This window comes from Sapajus apella, unplaced genomic scaffold (genome assembly GCF_009761245.1).
Source record: "Sapajus apella isolate SASKATOON/1434 unplaced genomic scaffold, GSC_monkey_1.0 scaffold13, whole genome shotgun sequence".
Lineage (NCBI taxonomy): Eukaryota > Metazoa > Chordata > Mammalia > Primates > Cebidae > Sapajus > Sapajus apella.
The window spans coordinates 3041797-3063625 of NW_022436953.1; the positions used below are offsets into that span (position 1 = coordinate 3041797).

The following is a 21829-nucleotide window of genomic DNA, read 5'->3' on the forward strand; positions in this document are numbered from 1 at the left end:
TTTTTCTTTTTTTTTGAGACAGGGTCTCACTCTGCTGCTCAGGCTGGAGTGCAGTGGCATGATCTCGGCTCACTGCAACCTCCGCCTCCTGGGTTCAAGTGATTCTCCTGCCTCAGCCTCCCTAGTAGCTGGGATTATAGGCACTCACCACCACGCCCAGGTAATTTTTCTATGTTTAGTAGAGACAGGGTTTCACCACATTGGTCAGGCTGGTCTTGAACTCCTGACCTTGTGATCTGCCTGCTTCAGCCTCCCAAAGTGCTGGGATTACTGGTGTGAGCGACTATGCCCAACCTACAGTTTCCTTTTCTTGGAGGGCTCCTTTCCATCCTCCCTTCACTACTCTCCATTTCCTGCTTGTCGTTACTCTAATTACTCTTACTGTTAGTGTGCGGTGATTGAGCTGGAGGACCTTCAAAATCCCTTCCAACCCTCTGAGTCCGTAATTCTCTACATCTGCTTTCAGAAGTACTCCCTACTGTCTGCTTTACTGGGATCTGAGGTCCAGGGAATAGTGTAGCAGTATGTAATGGGCACAGAGATGACTCACGTGACAGCTTGAGTGCATTGCCATGGCTTGGCTATCTCTTTGTTGGTGGAAATAATCTGGAAGAGTTGGTTCCAGGTCCACAAAGAGGTTGATTGGTATTAGACAGTAGTCAACATTGGAAGCAGAAGCCATGTTTCAAAATAGCTGAGAGTTATTTTATTAACAACAATGAGGGTGATGAACTAAGTAATCTGATGAGCACTTAAAAACAAAATCATAGAACCTACTCTTGAGGAACTCACAAATCAAATGTGGCAACTCTAGGTCTTACACATTTCTAATGATCATTGCTGCCTGGTACTGAGCTCTTTCTAGGTGCTGGGTACTTCTAAGCACGTGACATTTGCCAAGTTATTTAATCCTCATAACATCCAAATGAAGCAAGTACTGTTGTCATTCCCACTTTACAAATGAGGTAGTGGAAACCCAAAGATTACACACTTTACTACTATCAGTCAGCTTGTGACAGACTGGGATTCAGATACTGTATGCTTGGAGGCACATTACTAGGCTGCCTTCACAAGTCCCCTTCTTGCATCATCCAAAATCCATTTAATGACTCAAGATTGATTGAAAGAGAACTAAGGTCCTCAGATTTATCTCACCCTGACTTTAACACTACTTTCAAGAACTCATGTTTAGGGAGCTGCTCCTATGAGTCTTTTTCACCATGTCATATGTGACACAACCTGCTTTAACCTGTCTGTTGTCTTACCTGTCTGAACCTGCAGATGCCCACACCGAGGGATTCTCAGCCCTGGAATCCTCCATGTCTTCCCCTCACTTCACCAATCTATCCATGACCCTGACTGCAACAAGCCTTTGTAGCAATGGCAATGTTACCCCAAACTGACTGGAGATGGCCCTGACCTTTGGGATTCCCACCTGTGCTCCTTGTCCTGTTCTCAAATCAAATGAATGGCCAAGTCAAGGATCATAAACCATCTTCAAGACAAGAAGTCCTACTCTCCAGCATCTTGTTATCTGATCCCAGGCATGGTGTCTTCTTTTTAAATGCTTTCTGCCCATAGCAACAGTCCTATAAAAACCTTCACTTGGACTCTATACTAATTTAGAGTTAAAATTACTAGCTTTGTGAGATTATGCAAAGTAGTCATATAACTAGGATTTGGGGATAGAAGAGGCAGAAATGTTTTCCTATAACAATAAATAATATAGCTATTGCAAATGATATTATCATTTTTTTACTTAATCTAACAATACTTTTTCAACCCAACTTGAAGATTATAATTATCTGAAAAGAAGGATGTTAAAAATTATAATTCAGACTTTTTTTAGATCAACTTAGTGGCCCCACCCTGCCTTCCCCATGCCCTCCAGGCATCCAAGATTGTGGAATCAGCATGAATAGGGCTGGGTACCCCGTGAATACCCAGTAAATATTAACTATCTAAATGAATTAATCTATTCGCCTCTGGTATAAGTACTTTTGCTGTCTCTCAAATTCAAATCATTTCCTCTCCTTTTACTAACACAGGCATTCATGCATTTCATTCAAACAGTTATTTACTCAGGGCTATTACGGCCTCCGCAAATGCACGGTCTGGTAATGGTGCAAAGCAGTAGGAGAACAAGTGCTCAGATGAGGGCCACAGCGATGGGGAAATAGACCTCAGCAGACCTGCCTCAACTGTAAAATTGGAGTATTGACACCCAGCTCCCAGGGTCGTTAATAACACCGAATGTTTTGGGAGTTTGTTGAGCACTGTGTGTACAAACCTCTCCAATTCTCCCTGATCCCCACATGGGAGGAAGTGGGACTTTAAAGGGGCTAAACAATTTGCCCAGCTTGAGGTCTCACAGCTTGCAGTGGGCAGTGCTGGAATTCGAACACACTCTTTAACTCTTCTTTACAATATCTTGTTTGTGGGAGTGGCCTCGAGGATTAAACTCCTGTCAAGTTCCTCTCAGTATGTCAGTTTCCCCATTCCCTTGTCAGGAGAGAAGGACCGTAAGTTCCAGGTGTGGAAACTGGTCATGTAATCTTAACCCTGGAGAAATGTGAACGTCATCTCCTGAGTGCTGTTGTCCACCAGCCACTAAGACCTATTGTTGCCCCAGGAAGGAAGAAAGAATTGGGATTCTGCTTCCCCTTGCGGGGACTGAGGAGTAGAACTGCCCCTAAATCAGTGGACTTTGGGGACTTGGCGGGGAAAGTGGGAAGGGGCGAGGAATAAAAGACAACAAATATGGTGTAGTATGTACTGCTTGGGTGATGAATGCACCAGAATCTCTTAAATCACCACTGAAGAACTTACTGGTGTAATCAGATACCACCTGTACCCCAATAACTTACGGGAAACAAACCCTTAGCCACTCTGGAAGGAGTGCAGTTAAATTACGAAGAGGAGCAGTGCATCTACTGTCAGTACATCTACTTGGATGCTTTTGTCTTTTCTGGTTGCAGTTTGGTTTCATGCTCTTTCTTAGAAAATGTTCCTTTACTTGTGAAAAGTGCTATCTTGCTTCTGCTGAAAACAGAGACAAAGGGGATTGTCTACACCCATGTTGGCTCCAAGAGAGGATCAAGGTGTCCCTTGGGTTAGATGTGGTGACAGCAGCTAGAGAACTGGGGGAACCTGAAGGAGCTGGGCGGACGGAGAGGGGATAGGGTGGGAGGCGAGTCCAAAACCAGGATAACTCATCTCCTACTGCAGGGGATTCTACCACCAGCTCTTCCCAGCAGGCTTTTTCACTTCCCCACAAAATGCAGACAGTGCCCCAGGAGGTCAGAGATGGGGCTATCCTAATGCCTTGAGGTAGGAGGAAATGACTGGATGGAGGCAGTGGAGAAGAAAAAGAAAGATCTTATCAAGCTTCAGGGCCAAGGACACCAGCTGTGAGATTTGAACAAGTTACTCAACCTGGCTGAGTCCTGGTGTATAATGACAATGAGACACAGACCTTACAGGGAAGCTGTGATAAGCTAATGAAATCACGTTTATAAAGGACCTGGCAGAGCAGGTGACAGTCGAGCACCTGGTGAAGGATGTGACACTCAGGCTGCAGCCTCAATACATGGGAGAATTCGGCTTTTGTTATATCCTGCCCAAAACTTAGCTGGGCTCTTCTGATCCTCCCAAGAAAAGGTATGGTGACAGTAAACTCTAATAGCCACTAAAGTTAGACAATTTGGGGAAAAGAAAAAGGAGAAAAAGGGGCCGCAAAACAATTCCATTATCAGGGAGGGCAAAAATGGAAAGGAAAATTTTAGAAGAAAAGTAACACATAGTAAATCTAGAAAATAACCTACAGTTCCTCACTAGAAGGTCTAAACTTAATCTTTTTTTTTTTTTTTTTTTTTTTTTTGAGATGGAGTTTCACTCTTGTTACCCAGGCTGGAGTGCAATGGCGCGATCTCAGCTCACCGCAACCTCTGCCTCCTGAGTTCAGGCAATTCTCCTGCCTCAACCTCCTGAGTAGCTGGGATTACAGGCACGCACCACCATGCCCAGCTAATGTTTTGTATTTTTAGTAGAGACGGGGTTTCACCATGTTGACCAGGATGGTCTCCATCTCTTGACCTCGTGATCCACCCGCCGCGGCCTCCCAAAGTGCTGGGATTACAGGCTTGAGCCACCACGCCCGGCTAAACTTAAGAAAGAAATCTTGGTGCCTGGGGTAGAAAAATAAATCATCTTGTTTGCTGACTGTACAAGTAAGAAGATTAAAATAGCAATAGAAAAGAGCTTTTAAAAAATGATGGTAAAGGAAAAAAGGGAAATTCCACACATGACTCCTAATTTTAAAAAATTATAGTAAAATATTCATCACATAAGTTTACCATCTTAACCACTTTTATGAGTAGGGTTCAGTGGCATTAAGTGCATTCACATTCATCAGCACCATCCATCTCCAGAACTCTTTTCATGTTGCAAAACTGAACCTCTGTATCCATTGAACACTAACTCCCCATTCCTACCTTCCCCTACCCCCTGGAAACCACCATTCTACTTTCTGTCTCTATGAATTTGACTACCCTACGTACCTCATATAGGTGGAATCATACAGTATTTGTCTTTTTTGTGATTGACTTATTTCACTTAGCATAATGGACTCCCAGCTTTTTAACTAGATATATTCCAAAGTCATTTACAATGTGATGTATGGATATAAGTCACAGTACATTCTTTTTTCAATTTTTGAGATAGAGTCTTGCTCTGTCGCCCAGGCTGGAGTACAGTGGCATGATCTTGGCTCACTGCAACATCTGCCTCCCGGGTTCAAGCAGTGCTTCTGCCTCAGCCTGCCGAGTCACTGGGACTACAGGCACGCACCACCATACCCGGGTAAATTTTTGTATTTTTAGTAGAGATGGGGTTTTACTATGTCGCCAAGGCTGGTCTTGAACTCCTGGCCTCAGGTGAATGTTTTAAGTAAAGTGAAAATTCAGATCCTACCAGGCTGGCTTGACCCAATGTTAATTTCCGTAATGAAAATGGCTCTCCCCAGATGTGGAAGAGGAAATGCATACAGATGCAATGTGATCTCAATGAAACCCCAAATGCAGCTTCTGGGGCCACGAACTTCTGCCTCTCTCTTGAATTTCTTTGTGTTGCCACAACATAAGAGTTCAGAGAGGTGTTGACAGCATTTCCCTTTATGCTTTCTGTAGGGTCCATCTCATTATTACCCCTTCCTTGGACATTCACAATAACTATACGCAGGCAGGCCATAAGTTCAACTACTTATATTTACTGAGAACTTACCATGCACCAGACACAGTCAACAGTTTAAAATGGACAATTTTAAAGAGAAAACTGTAATGGGCAACATAATCATCTCCTACCATCTCTGTTCCTTTCTTTCTCAGATTATGAAGTAGTTGTGGAATTTGAATGGGTTGACTCTTCAGCTCCCAAAATGAACTTTGATTGGTTTAACTAGCCACAGTGATTGATTTGGGAATGAGCCCATGACATAATTTCAACTTAGGTGAACTAGCAAGCATGAGTCTCAGACATTCAACATTGAAAGAATAAGCAGTCTTAGGATAAAGGCAGTGCTATGGACACCAGAGTTCCATGGTTCAGGCTGTTCCTCATCCTGTTCAGCATCAACTATTCCTGACAGCCACCCTGACTTGCCTCCAGTTTCCTGGGCCAACAGATGCCTGTCATTGTTGAAGCTTCTTTGAATTGGGTATTCTGTTACTTACAACTTAAATCATCCTCACTGATTGCTATGTATTAATTGTTCTCCTCCGCTCTCCACCAAGCCATATGCTGAAGCCTTAACCTCCAACGTGAGGGTATTTGGAGATTGGGACTTTAAGAGGTAATTAAATTTAGATGCGGGGATGAGGATCGGACCCTCCTTATAAGAAGTGGTACTAGAAAGCCTTCCCCCGACCTCTGCCAGTCAGGAAGAGAGCCCTTACCAGAACTTGACCATGCTGACACCCTGATCTCAGATGTCCAGCCTCCAGAACTGCAAAAAGATAAGTTTTCATTGTTTAAGCCACCCGGTTTATGGTATTTTGTTACGGCAGCCCGATCTGACTAATACACTGACACAGGTATGTTAGGGTATATGCCACCAGCAGAGTGGTTCAACTGCAGGTCCACACTTACCCAGTGAAGGGGACTCAGCCTAGAGGGTGACTCAGTCTCTTCCCAGTTCTCTCTGCAACACCCCTGGGAGAGTCAGCTCCTCCCACAACTGCAGTCCTGACAGCAGCCTCGTGCCTCTGAAATGATATTGCAAACAAGCTGCCTGTGGAGTGCTGAGAGAGTGGCAACATCAACTAAATAAATGAAGAAAAAGAGGAACAAGGAGGAGGAAGAGGAGAAGAAGGAAAGAAGAGAGGCACTGTGGTGAAGAGTAGTACTTCTCACTCATCTCCACCAGAACAGCAGAAAGCACACCATCAGGATGTCGCGGGGTACGGCCAGAAAGGCCATTAACATTCCTACCAAAATCTTTGAAATCTTGTATTTTATCATAAAAAGTCATGCGGTTTCTGTATTCTACTTCAACATGTGCCTTTATATTTTTTATATCAAAATGTCTCCCTAAAAACCTTTGAGAAGGGCCATTTTATCCCAAATCTTTGAAATAATTTCCTAGCTCCACCGTGCTTGCCCTAGGATACTCACACCACAAAATGAGAAGCACACATGCATCAGAAAGAAGACTGAACCTAAAGTTATAAATCTAAGTTATTTTCCAATTCCATCCCTTCCTCGCCTTGATCTTGAAAGATCACTCATCGTCTTTAAGCTTCTCTTTCATCATGAGTAAAAAAGAGGATGACACCAACACCTTCTCTCCCTTTCTCATAGAAGCATTAAGCTCCAAGGAGTTAATGTGAGTGAAAAGACTTGGGAGAGTAGGAAGTCCTGACCTTATGGTCATGTAGGGTATTTTCCCAAGAATGCTTTGGAAGTTTCCTCTAATTTGTTCTTGAACTAACCTTTTCTATTCACTCTGACACCTTTTTGTCCAACCCTTGTATCTGTGCTTGGAAGAGCACAGGAGGCAAAAAGAATAAGGATTTATATTTATAGTCACTTGTCAATAGGGGTGGAAGAGAAGTCAATTTCTTATTTTTTTATTTATTTTTGAGATGAAGTCTAGCTCTGCCACCCAGGCTGGAGGGCAGTAGTGTGATCTCTGCTCACTGCAACCTCCACCTCCTGGGTTCAAGCAATTCTCCTACCTCAGCCTCCTGAGTAGCTGAGATTATAGCCATGCATCACCATGCCTGGCTAATTTTTGTATTTTTAGTACATATGGGATTTCACCATGTTGACCAAGCTGATCTCTAATTCCTGACCTCAAATGATCCACCTACCTCGGCCTCCTAAAGTGCTAGGAATACAGGCATGAGCCACCGCACCTGGACAGATTCTTATTCTTGAGTCATCTCTACATCCCTTTGTTCCCTTCCTGTCTACATCTTCCACCCTTATTATGATATCTCAAGTTTCTCCACTTAAGGGATCCTGAGCCTATATCCCTCATACTTGCCTTATGAACAAATCACCTAAGATACGGGAAGGCAAGTGAGTTCCATCCAGCACCAGCTCTGGTTCATTCATCACATAGACATTATATTGAGAAGAACTGCTCAATGAGAAAGAGCATAGATGGGTTAGAGATATCTACACAGGCAGGGAAGTGAGAACAGCCACATTTGTGCCATCACTAGCTGTCCTTGGTTGACAGGCTCAAGATAAGTCAACTCTGAAAAGTGTTGGATGGGCGCAGTGGCTTATGCCTATAATCCCAGCACTTTGGGAAGCCAAGGAGGGCAGATCACTTGAAGTCAGGAGTTTGAGACCAGCCTGGCCAACATGGTGAAACCCTATCTCTACTAAAAATACAAAAATTATCTGGGTGTGGTGGCAGGCACCTGTATAATCCCAGCTACTCAGGAGGCTGAGGCAGGAGAATCATGTGAACCTGGGAGGCGGAGGTTGCAGTGAGCCAAGATCGCACCACTGCAGCATTTCAGACTGGGGGAACAGAGTGAAACTCTGTTGTAAAATTTAAAAAGTCACAATTATTGAAAGCCGGGAGGTTTTTTGAAAAATATCAAATGTAGGGATTTCCATCCTTGGGGTCTTGACTCGTGGGGCATTTACAAAATCAGTAATAATAACTTACATCTTATTTTTGATAATATGGAGGCCCAACTCCTCCTCTGTGATAGGGTTGTCAAGGTCCTTTCCTTTTGAGTAGAACAATATCTATTCCATTCACTAATGGTGTGTCATGCTAGTTGCTATGATTGACAATTGTTGAAGTCACAGAAATTTCTGGAGTTACTGGTCCACCTGACAGTCCAGCATGCCAATTGAATCCACGAGCAATTGTGGACTTGAATACACAGTGATGACCTATGATAAGTGACTGCTTGCAGAGAACAATGCTAAAAAATAAACTCTTGGTGATTAATAGCCTAGGAATCACTGTTCTAATGAAATATAACATCAATCTTAATGTAACTGCTTCAAATCCTACCCCATAACTCTGAAATTTTTAGGGGTTTCAGATTTGGATGAATGCACCATGAGCTTATTTCAAAATGCCTATTTCTATTTCAGTATGCATTACTTGAGACTTTTTTGAAAAAAAAAATACAAACAGCTTTTATGAAATAATTGTCTTTTTGTTGTGGAATTCTAAAGGGTTTATGGACTGTGTACATGCCCTACATTTAAGCTTTTAGTTTATTTGACTACTTTGGTGCTTTCAGTTTGCCGGAAAGCAGGCCCTCATGGATGAAAGGCCCAGATGGTGTTCAAAAGCCATTGATTTGCCTTGTCGGCTGCTTTCTAAGTGGGGAAGCCCTAGGGCGTTTGTTTCATTTTGGTCATGTCCTACTGTGCTTCAACATAAAGCTACACAACAACCATAAAAGACATAACGATTACATATTTTTGGAATTTCCTTCTGTTTTACTTTTCCTGGGTTTTGTTAGGGCCTACCATTTCTTTTTTTTGAGACAGAGTCTCACTCTGTCACCCAGGCTGGAGTGCAGTGGCATGATCTTGGCTCACTACTGCAACCTCTGCCTCTCAGGTTCAAGCAATTCTCCTGCCTCAGCCTTCTGAGAAGCTGGGATTAAAGACATGCATCATCTTGCCCAGCTAATTTTTATATTTTTAGTAGAGATGGGGATTCTCCATGTTGGCCAGGCTGGTCTTGAACTCCTGACCTCAGGTGATCTGCCCACCTTGGCCCCCCCAAAGTGCCGGGAATACAGGCGTGAGCCACCATGCCCAGTCGGGCCTACCATTTATTTCTCTCTGAGCTTCCCTTGCCAGTGCACTCTTGCACTTTAAGTAATAGCCATTGAGAAAAAAGCTGTGAAATGAGAACATTTCAGAGAAAATCACCTTGAAGAGTGACAGGTTGAGGTTTGGGGTGACCTGTGGGACCCTGTGCCTGGAAGAGATGACAGGCACCTAGGTCTCTCCTAAAAGCAATGGGGAGGTGGTTAGTAATAAGGAGCTTCTCTATGATACTTTTCCTGCTCCCAATTTCTTTTCCTATTCTCTTAAATTGTTTTCTCCCTCTCTTTGTCTTTCTCATTTCCTTTGGTTTCTCTCTTGTCCTTTTTTCTAATTTCCCCTTATTTTATCTTGCTTTTTCTCATCTTTTCTCTTTTCTCCCTCATCCCTTCGTTTCTGTCCTATCTCCCATTCTCTGCTCTTTCTGTGAAACCCATTTTCCCTTTGTGGCATCAGACGGTTTCCCAAAGTGTATTCCACCAAGCACTGGATCCACAGGTTGCTTTGTGGAAAATAAAAAAGATGGGTCTGAAGCGGGGCCGTCGGTGGTTCAGTCACCTCAGGAAACAGTGCGGACCATGCCAGCCTCTTGGAACATCCACATTCCACAGGTTCCGAGAAATGCTGCTGTGAAGAAACTGTCTAACTCGCCTTATCCCGGTGTTCCCCAGACTTCCTGACCTCAGTGTCTTTTTCCTTCCAAAGAAATGAATCTCATTGAGAATCTCTGTGGTAGAGCTTCTTGTCTTCCTCACTTTGGGGCTTCTGAGCACTTCTTTCATCCAGCCAAGCCTGATGTCAGAGTGTCTTCTACATGCTGAGGGCCACGACAGCCAGGGTCTCCCTTTTGGTCACCTGCCTTCGCTGCCCACTATGCAGCCACCTACCACTCAGACTTGCAAAAGTCCTGTATTGCTCACCTCTTGTGTTAAACATTTAAGTTTGGTTGTTCTTTTCTTCTCTAAAAAATTGTCAAAGATTATTTTTGAAGAATACTATACAGTGTGGCAGAGGTACCAGCGGGGTAATATTTTGGTTCCCTGCTGGTAGTAATGTAATTTGGTGTCATCGTTGCAAAAGGCAATTTGGTAATATGTTGCCAAAGCCTTAAAATTCTGTTGAGTGGTGGGGCAGGCACAGTGGCTCATGCCTGTAATCCCAGCACTTTGAGAGGCTGAGGCAGGAGGATCCCTCTGCCCCAGGAATTTGAGACAAGACTAGGCAACATAGCAAAACCCCATCTTTACAAAAAAATAGAAAAATTAGCCAGGTACAGTGGGGCATGCCTGTAGTCCCAGCTACTTGGGAGGCTGAAGTAGGAGAATCACTTGAGCCCAGGAGGTAGAGGTGGCAGTGAGCTGTGATCACACCATTGCACTCCAGCCTGGGCAACAGATTGAGACCCTAAAAAAAAAAAAAAAAAAAAAAAAGGTGGCGCGTGCCTGAAACCCCACTACTCAGGAGGCTGAGGCAGGAGAATTGCCTGAACCCAGGAGGCAGAGGTTGCGGTGAGCCGAGATCGCGCCATTGCACTCCAGCCTGGGTAACAAGAGCGAAACTCCATCCCCAAAAAAAATTCTGTTTGGGGGACTTTAGCCTAAAAAGCAATTAAGAATGGAAGCAGAGTTAGCTACAAGGATTCTTTACTGGAGCATTTTCTGTAATAGCAAAAACTTGGGAACAACCTTAATATACAATGATAGAAGATGGTTTGAGTAGACTGTAGCATATTCAGATAATCAGGTAGCTCTGAAGAGTGGAGTTTTAGGAGGGTATTTAAAATAGATACCCCCAAATTAATTTTCTGTAACAAACATATGAACACCCATTGTGATCCCGTTTCTGTCAAATCAACATACACTGACTGTGACATATGTATATAAATATTCGAAAGCTGGGAGGAACAGTCACCAAAATTTGACAGTAATCATTGGTTCTGGGGTAGTAATCATTTCAGCTTCCTCTTGTTTATCTGTGCTTTCTGATTTTTATATAAAGAGCATATGTTTTTGTATATTGAAAGGAAACAATAAATTAGAAAAATTAACAAAAATAGTTGATGATTTTTTACAAGCTTTGTTACCATTTAAAGTCCCAGCTTACTCCAAATAGGGTCCTGTCAACACCAACTGGGACTTTTCTGTCTCTTGGGGGGTAAGCGTTCCATGAGGAAGGTCAAAGAGAATGTCAACCTTCCTTCTGCTATCTGAGGAAATCTGGACATGAGAGCCAGCTTCTAGGTTGTGATGCTGCAATTTACTGAGAAAAAAAAAGATCAACACACCCCGCCATCTATTTATTTAATATTAAAAATAATATTTCACTGAGTTTGGCTGGCGTCAGCCCGAGCAGTTACTCATACAGGAATTCAAACAAAAGCAGCATTGGCTCTGGGCCAGTGGGTTGGTGCTGGGTGGTCCATGTCGGTCCTTAGCTCAGAGCAGTTCCTAAGGCTGCTTTGAGACCTGTTTTGGGTTGGGGAGATGATGTATTCATTTATTTATTAGAAATGTTTTAACAGGAAATGCTAATAGTTTGCACTGAGGGAGAACTGCCCTGAAGACAGCTGGAGGAACCCAACAGACATCGCTGGGGAGGAGACTGCTGCTCATGGCCTTGGAATTAAATCAGGGTCTGTTGTGAGAGTCCACACTGGAACTCAGCACACTAGCGTCACCCAAAACAGTTTGATTGCTTTGCTTCAGGACAGAGCAGGAAGGAGCAGTTCCATTTTTTCAGCTGCCCTGGCTCTCCTCTGTTGCCATTTGTTTCTCAGAAACCTAATGGTGTATTTTTCATGTGACTGTGAACACAGATGCCGGCTCTGCTAGGAATAAACAGGCCCTGTGGACATAAACCTCCAGGTGAGGTTGCGTGAACCATCACGTAAGCAGCACACATGTAACCTGAACCCACGTTGAGTGTGCGTGTGGGCTGATGGAGTCACATGCGAGTTCAGGGGTTATATGTGCTTATCCTTTTTGTGTATGAGGATGAGTGAAAGATTAGTGTTTGCAAGGGATTCCAGTGTGTCTCAAGCTCCAGGGTGTATTCCATTGTTAGAACATATTCATGGGTATTTTGTGGAACCACAGAGAAAATGAAATATAGAGGAGGGTACAAATCAAGCACAAATGTCTGCGTATAAGAGAAACACAAGCTGGTTTGTGACTTTTAAAAAAAAAAATCCTCCTCTAGCTCTTTTGGAAGTGTGTGGAACTTTACTCTGTGGGAAGAGCGTGATTATGGTGCATAAGGAATGGTGTTGTCTCACCCATTCTGGCACGACAAAACGGCTGTTCCTGTGTTTCCAGATAACAATGGAGGTGAAGCCTGACCCTGGAAACCAGTCAAGATTCTCAGAGATAAACTCTTGGGCAGCAAGAACACAGTCAATGAAAAGAAACTGACCCTTTGCCTCTTGAGTCACAGAATTCCCACAAATGCTGTGTCCTCGTCAGCTCTGGCAGGACTCACCACCACAGCCCCAGACTTGGCCGCACTTTATAACAGTATGGGGGGCATTGCTGGAGTCTCTCAGGAGGGGCCTGGGCTAGAAGTCGGGCATCTTCACCTCCAGTACCTCAAAATATAGGCTGCCTCCCTCCCTCCCATTATCTTCTAGAGGTTAACTTTCCTTCCAGGCTCACAAAGTTATAAGAAATTCCCCTTAAACAGCTTTCCTCTGGCAGCATGGTCTGCCGCTGCTGAAAGTACCTTGAGTGAGCCTTTAACCGGACAGATTGTTGGTGTTTTAAAACCTGAACTGAGAGTCTTTGGAAGGACGGGCCAGTTTTAGAACTAGGGTCAGGAATTTTCAGGACAAGAGTGGTAGACGACCTGGGCTAGGGTGAGGAAGGCGGGAGTGAGAAAAGAGGAGAAGGAGGGATTTGTATCAGTGACCGTGGAGGCAAGCAGTAGGCTGGAAATTCATTAAGTGTCTTGTTTAAGGTCCAAAATTAATCAATCTCTTAGAGCCTCAGGTTCCTCAACAAAATGAGAGTGTTAAGAGTTTCTGGATTTTAAATCCCATGAACTAGAACTTCATTCCTTAACCACTGCTTTCCTTGTAAAACCCTAAAAACCATTAAGCATTGTATAAGCCACTAGAACAATGGTTTTCAACATGGGCTGCATATGGAATCACTTTGGGAGCTTTAAGCAACATTAATGCGTGAATTCAGCTCCAGAGATTCTGATGGAATTGGTCTGGATGAGACCTCCCTCTCCTTTCATGAGTCCTCTCTCTGAAATGCAGGTATGGTCCAAAATTCTGTCTGTAACCCGCATATTTCTTTTTTTTTCCCTCTATTTCTCTTCTCATTCATTCCTACAGCATTAACTATCACTTATCTGAGCATGATGCTCAAACCAGTCTAAATGCATGACTTATTTATCCAGCTTTCTTTTCTCCATCTATATCCAAATGATGATGTTCTAGCCTCCAATTCATGTTCAGTTCCAAACACAACATCTTACCCCCAAAGCACTTTTATTTCTTGATGGTATATCTTCCATTATCTTATCACCAAGGCTCCAAATCTTAGTGTTATCTTTGTTTGATGAATTTTAAAATGTATTAATATGAGCATGTTCCCAATCTCTCTGCCCCTACCCGTAAGAGAAGTTGTCTCTGATAGCTTGGCTAAGCCTGCCCTCTTAGGAGAGTTCTGCCTTTTTCAGGATGGTCCCTTGAGTTTCATGATTCAAAATCAAGAGAATGGATAAACAAAGATAAGACTGAAGAAGCAGAAGGAAGGAAAGAAAAGAACAAAAGACAAGCGCCTCATGGGCTGAGGCTTTCGAGAGCGTTTCCAGGAAAAAGAAATGGAAAGTAAGAGGTTAGAAGAGTGAGAAGCTCCAAAGCTGATGAGTTCTAAGTACTAAAGACAGAAAGGGGAAGTTTAAGAATTGTTCCTAAACTATGAATTGTATGCTTTTTAAAGTTCTTAGAGAATGGCAAGTAAAATTTTAAATTAGTTTTAAAATACTTTTGATTGTTAGACTTTTTTTTAGTTCAGTGTTGCTTTGACACTGAGCTATGTAGATGTACAGCTTATATTTGGATTATACAAAGCACCTCCTTTTTCTTCAGTTATCATATCAAAATGTTGCCAAACCCTGTAATTTTTCCCCGTTCAGCCTTATCACTCCCTACGTCCCAGCAACATCATAAGCTCCAGCTAGACTGCCTGCTTTTTCTCTAAGCATATCTCAAACTGTTTTCCTTTGGACTTTGGCTTATTCTGTTCCCTACACCCAGAATCACTGCCCATTTCCATCACTTGAAAATTTCTATGTATCAAAGCCCAGTTTAGAGTCCACATTCTTGAGCCTTCCCTGCTGATGCTCCATGCATTCTACATCCCTTCCTGCCTTTGCAATTGTCCATAACAATAATGACGGTGATAATACCAAGGGCTCCCATTTATATGGAGTGCACTATGTCCAGGCACGTTTTAAGTGCTTTGCACACATTATTTTATTTAATTCTTGCAATAACCCTGGGAGGTTGTACTGTGGGAACTCAGACAGGAAGGTTAAGTGACTTGCCGTGGTTACACAGCTATAATTGTCACAGACAGGATTTGCATCCAGGCTGCAGAGTCCGCATCCTTTCCATGGTACACTTATATTTTAATACCTCAGTACATGCCTGAAATATCCTTGTCATTCCTCTAGGTCTGCAGGAAGTTTCCATTTGTTACTGCTTCACATTTTGCACCTCCTCCCATTCAACACCAACAAATAAATAGTTGTGTTTCACTGTCGTCAGATTTACATAGTCACTTAAGGGTTCGCACTGACGTCCAAAGAGAAGACATCAGCATGTGCATGATCAGGATTCTGACTTAGAGAGATCCACTTTAGGCTGAAGTCTTCAGGGACACTTAATCTAAGAGCAGGGATAGTATGTTTATAAATCTTACCTTTGAGTTTCATCTTGTTCCTCATAATGCCTTTGACGTGTCAACTGTAAAGCAAACCACAGAATGGCCATACTTGAGTGAGGCAAAGATTTAACGCTGCGCTAGTTCAAGTGGCTATACCTAGAACTACAGTTGTGTTTTACCAGTCATTGTGAAGTACACACATAGTGATTTAATGCAGCTTGGTTTATGTTCAGATGCAGCTCTGCTCTAACTTCTTGGAGAGAGCAGTGGGGTTACTATTAAAGGGCAATCCACTTGGTCAGGAGCCGTTTTCAGGAGAACAAAACTATGGCTTGATTTGAGAACTACATAAATCAATTAGTTTTAATTCTGTAAAATATATAAATCACTCTTAGGATAAAAGCACACTGTGAAATTTAAATGTAGACTTCCACTCTGGCCAAGATTGAATAACAAGGATTGGCTTACTCTCCTAGCTGAAACAATCAATAAATCGACAAATATGTGAAAAACAGTTTGAAAGACACTGGATATCAGGCAAAAAAAGGACAATGGTCTCGAGAGATATAATGAAGTAAGTACTATAATTGCCACGGTTTACTGCCTTGAGAGAGTTTCCAAGCCACAGCACAAAGAAAGGGGAACCTAGGTAGAACCAGACAAACTCCATGAGTTGAGAACACAGAGCAGAGAGTCGGGGGAGACCAAGGCTGCTAAAGTTCTTAGGGCAGCATACAAAAAAGGAGAGAACTGCACAGAGAGAGGACATTCCTGAGGTTTGCAGAGGGTTCCCACTCGAATATTCAGCCAAGGACTGATCAGCACATGCACATAAGGAAACTATCGGAGGCCAGAAAAAAAACTACCCAAAAAATTAGAGGTAGCTGGCTGGACACAGTGGCTCATACCTGTAATCCCAGGTCTTTGGGAGCCCAAGGCAGGAGGATTGCTTGAGGCCAGGAGTTTGAGACCAGCCTGGGCAACATAGCAAGACCCTACCTCTACTAAAAATTTAAAAGTTGGCCAGGCGTGGTGGCATACACCTGTAGTCCCAGCTGCTCAGGAGGCTGAGGTGGGGGGATGGCCTGAGCCCAGGAGTTCAAAGCTGCAGTGAGCTATGATTGCACCACTGCACTCCAGCCTGGGTGAGCATATCTCAAATAAAAAAAAAAGAATGAAAGGGAGGGAGGGAGGAAGAGGAAGAAAGGAAGGAAGGAAGGAAGGAAGGACAGGAAAGAAGGAAGGAAGGAAGGAAGGAAGGAAGGAAGGAAGGAAGGAAGGAAGGCAGGAAGGGAGGGAGGGAGGGAGGGAGGGAGGGAGGGAGGGAGGAAGGGAGGGAGGGAGAGAGGGGGGAGAAAGAGAGGGGAGAAGGAGAGGAGAGGGGAAAGGAGGGGAGAGGAGGGAAGGAAAAAGAGGCCAGACACAGTGGCTCATGCCTGTAATCTCAGCACTTTGGGAGGCTGAGGCAGGCACATCACCTGAGGTCAGGAGTTAAAGACCAGCTTGACCAACATGGTGAAAACCTTTCTCTATTAAACATACAAAAATTAGCTGGGCATGGTGGTGCAAGCCTGTAATCCCAGCTACTTGGAGGCTGAGGCAGGAGAATTGCTTGAACCCAGGAGGTAGAGGTTGCAGTGAGCTGAGTTAGCGCCACTGCACTCCAGCCTGGGCAACAAAGTAAGATTCTATCTCAAAAAAAAAAAGGAAAAGAAAGAAAAAATAGAGATAATAGGATAACAGTGACAGGCACGCCCAAAATGCTGGGAATAACATCTGTTCTCACCAACCAGACTTGAAAACCTCAAGATTCATGGTAGGGTACATGAGAGTACATATAAGGGCGCTGCCTTAGTGGTAAGACCTAATTAGTTCTAGGCCGAACACCGCTCCAGTCCTATCTAACAAGCCTAAAAACAAGAGCCAAAGGGATCAAACTGTTTCCAAGTGGTTTATCCAAATTCTAGAACAAAGCTCCAGAGCAATACTGGGATATAGAAATAACCAGCCCCAAACAAAAAATTTAAATGCCTGGAATCCAGTAAAAAAAATGCCACGCATCAAAATAACAAGAAAGTATAATCTATAGCAAGGAGATTAAACAATTGAAACTGAAAAAGAACAGATACAGATTTAGATTTTGTATAGAAGGACATTAAAAATAGTTATAAGTATTACGTAGGTTCCAAAAGTTAAGTAGAGACATGGAAGATAAATTTTCTTAAAAACAAATACCATTTATTTATAATTATGTGGTTAGAAAGAACATGTTTGAAAAATGGACTTTACAGAGGGACAAACAATATGTTACTTTTCCCAAAAATATTTTGGCATTGTTAATAGACTTCTTGTTTATTATAATATTTTGGCATTATGTTAATTGACTTCTTTATTATCTTGTTTATAATTTGTTACGGATTTTTTATTTTGGTAAAAAATGCATAAAATGTACATAAAATTTTAACCATTTCTAAGTATACAACTCAGTAGTATTAAATATATTCACGTTGTTGTACAACCCCTCTCCAGATCTTTTTCATCTTGCAAAACTGAAACTACCCATTAAATAACAGCTCTCCATTTTCCCCTACCCCTGGTCCCTGGAAACTACCATTCTACTTTGCTGTTATTAATTTTTTTTTTTTGAGGCAGAGTTTTGCTCGTGTTTCCCAGGCTGGAGTGCAATGGTGCAATCTTGGCTCACTACAACCTCCATCTCCCAGGTTCAAGCAATTCTCCTGCCTCAGCCTCCTGAATAGCTGGGATTACAGGTGCCTGCCACCACACTCGACTAATTTTTGTATTTAGTACCAATAACAAGGTCTGAAGTTGAGGCAGCAATTAAGAGCCTACCACCCAAAAAAAGCCCAGGTCCAGACGGGTTCACAGCCAAATTCTACCAGACATACAAAGAGGAGCTGGTACCATTCCTTCTGAAACTATTCCAAACAATCCAAAAAGAGGGAATCCTTCCCAAATCATTTTATGAGACCAACATCATCCTGATACCAAAACTCAGCAGAGACTCAACAAGAAAAGAAAACTTCAGGCCAACATCCATGATGAACATAGATGCAAAAATCTTCAATAAAATACTGGCAAGCCGATTGCAACAGCACATCAAAAAGCTTATCCACCATGATCAAGTAGGCTTCATCCCACATACGAAAGTCTGTAAACGTAATTCACCACATAAACAGAATCAGACAAAAACCACACAATTATCTCAATTGATGCAGAGAAGGCCTTTGACAAAATTCAATAGCGTTTATGCTAAAAACCCTAAATAAACTAGGTATTGATGGAACACATCTCAAAATAATAAAAGTTATTTACGACAAACCAACAGCCAATATCATACTGAATAGGCAAAAACTGGAAGCATTCCCTTTGAAATCTGGCACTAGACAAGGATGCCCTCTCTCACCACTCCTATTCAATTAAGTAAAGATGGGGTTTCACCATGCTGGTCTCGAACTCCTGCCCTTAGGTGATCCACCTGCCTTTGCCTCCCAAAGTGCTTGGATTACAGTCATGAATCACTGTGCCCAGCCTGTTTTTATGAATTTGACTACACTGTATGCCTCATATAAGTAGACTCACACAAAATTTGTGTTTTTGTGACTGGCTTATTTCACTTAGCATAATGTCCTGAAGGTTCATACATGTTGTAGCATGTGTCAGAATTTCCTTCCTTGTTAAGGTTGAAAAATGTTCCACTGTGTGTATATACCATATTTTACCTATCTATCAGTGGACACTTGGGTTGCTTCTACCTCTTGACTATTGTGAATAGTGCTGCCTATTAACAGGAGAATGTAAATGTCTCTTTTTGATATTGCTTGGCGTAGATTCTTTTGGATATATGCCCAGAGGAGGAATTACTATCATATGGATATTCTATTTTTAATTACTAAGAAACAACCATACTACATTTCAGTTTCTCCACATCCTCATCAGTACTTTTTTTTTTCTATTTGTTTAGGTGTTGTTTGTTTGTTTGTTTTTTGGTTTTTGTTTTCCTTTTAGGTTCAGGATACATGTGCAGGTTTGTTATATAAGTAAACTTAGGTGTTTCTGCTAGTACCCATCCTCATGAGTATAAGGTAATATCTCACTGTTTTTCATTTGCATCTCCCCAATGATTAGTGATGTTTAGTATCTTTTAATATGCTAATTGTTCATTTGCATATCATCTTCGGAGAAATGTCTATTCAACTTTTTGCCAAGTTTAAAATTTTTTGTTGTTGTTCAGCTGCAGCAAGAATATATAATTTTAAAAATCTAAATCACATTTGTAGACAAGAAAACAATATGTGAGATAAAAGACATAACGGATGATATTAGTAGCGAATTAAATGAAGCAAGAAAAGATTGGTGACATTGAAGATACAGCAATAGGACTATCCAAAATGAAACAAAAAATATATATATAGTATTTTTAAAACATCCTTCCATTAGCTCTGACAAAATAAATAAATAAATAAATAAAAAACAGAAAATCCGTTGTTTGTTTATTTATTTATTTATTTATTTATTTTTATTTTAAGACAGGGTCTTGCTCTGTCACCCAGACAGGAGTGCTGTGGCATGATGATCATAGCTCATGGCTCACTCAGCCTCAACCTCCTGGGTTCAAGTGATCCACCCACCTCAGCCCCCCAGGTAGCTGAAACTACAGGCACATGACATCACACTTGGCTAATTTTTCTATCTTTTTTTAGAGATGAGGTTTTGCCATGTTGCCCAGGCTGGGCTTGAACTCCTAGGCTTAAGCAATCCACCTGCTTCACTTAGCCTCTCAAAATACTGGGATTACAGTCATCAGCCACCGTACCTAGCTAGTAATTTCTTTAAGAAGCCTAATATGCATGTTGGATTCCTCCAAGAAAAGGAGAGAGAAAAGGGATAAAAATATATTTTCCAAACGTTATGGAAAAATTATGAAAATCCATAGATCCAAGAAGCTCAGTGAGCCCCAAGTATAAGGCAAATGACAAATAACACCAAGGCACATCATAAACAAATTAGTCAAAATCAGTGATAAAGAGAAAATATTAAAAGTAGCCAGAAAAAAAGAAAGAAAAACAGACACACTACACACAGAGGAACAAAGGTTAACAGATTTGGTTTTGGAAACAATATGAATGAGAACACAAGGAAGCAACATCACTAAATTATTGAAAGAACAAAAATAGCCAAAAATTCTACATCTTGTGAAAAATATCTTTCTAAAGCAAACACTGAAAGAATTTATCATCAGCAGTCTCATATTAAAAGAATTATTAAAGGAAATCCTTCAAACAGAGGCACAATTATAACATGGAAATATGGATCTACACAAAGGAATAAGAAAGCTGGAAATAAGCAAATAGCTGTCTTATTATGCTTTCTTAAATCTCTTTGAAAGGCCATTTATTGTCTAAACAAAAACAACAATGTAGCATGGAGTTGATAACATATGTAAAAGTCAAATGTATGGCAACAATAGCACAAAGGTCAGGAGGGGAGAAATGAAAGTATATTATTGTAAGGTTCTTATACTAAACATAAAGTGGAATACTACATTTGAAAGTAAAGTACAGTATATTAGACATGTATCTGCAAACCCTAAAGCAACCACTAAAATAAAAGTTATAGATAATGAGGCAGCAAAGGAGATACAATGGAATCATAAAAAAATAATTAATCCAAAAGAAGGCAGAAAAGGAGGAAAGGGGTAGAAGAACAGATTAAATAAACAGCAAGATAATACATTTATTGGTTCCCCCCATCCATTTTCCCCACCAGTCAAATCCTCAGAGCAAAGGATGATAGATTTAAACCTAGCCATATAAAAACAACATTAAATGTAAATGGTCTACCATGATTCAAAATCAGAGATGGTTAGATTTTTTTTTTTAAAGCAAGAACCAACTGTATTCAATCTATAAGAAATGTACTTCAAATCTAAAGACACATATGGGTTAAAAGTAAAGGGACAGGAAAAGATATTCCATGCTGACACTTAGCAAAAGAAATCTGGAGTTGCTATGTTAAGGCAGCATAGATTTCAGAGCAAAGAGCATTGTCAGTGATAATGTTGTCAAGCCATCAAAAAAACGTAACAGGTAGGTGTGATGGTTCATGCCTATAATCCCAGTACTTTGGGAGGCCAAGGCTAGATGAGATTTCAACAAAGTGAGATCCCATCTCTCCAAAAAACAGAATTAAATTAAAAATCAGCTGGATGTGGTGATATGTGCCTGTAGTCCTAGCTACTTGGGAGGCAGAGGCAGGAAGAGTGCCTGGGCCTGGGAGGTGGATGGTGTAGTGAGCCATGATTGTGTCACTGTACTCCAGCCTGGGCAACAGATTAAGACCATGTCGGGCCGGGCATGGTGGCTCACGCCTGTAATGGTGAAACCTCGTCTTTAAAAAAAAAAAAAGACCATGTCAAAAGAAAAAAAGGAAAAGGAAAAGGAAAAGGGGAAGGGGAAGGGGAAGGGGAAGGAAAGGGAAGGGGGAGGGAGAGAGAGAGAGGAAAGAAAGAAAGAAAAGAAAAAGGAAGGAAGGAAGGAGGGAGGGAGGGAGGGAGGGAGGGAGGGAAGGAAGGAAAGAGAGAGAGAGAGAGAGAAAAAGAA

The 21829-nt window shown here is 41.8% G+C and overlaps 1 long non-coding RNA gene across 1 annotated transcript in view; it reads right to left on the reverse strand.

The window, feature by feature from the left end:
* Positions 1-11600: 11600 nt before the first annotated feature.
* Positions 11601-21829, reverse strand: part of LOC116553772 — a 35239-nt gene continuing 25010 nt past the window's right edge. The window contains exon 2 of the long non-coding RNA XR_004269905.1: positions 11601-15286. This is a non-coding gene — a long non-coding RNA (uncharacterized LOC116553772). The remainder of the gene's footprint in view (positions 15287-21829) is intronic.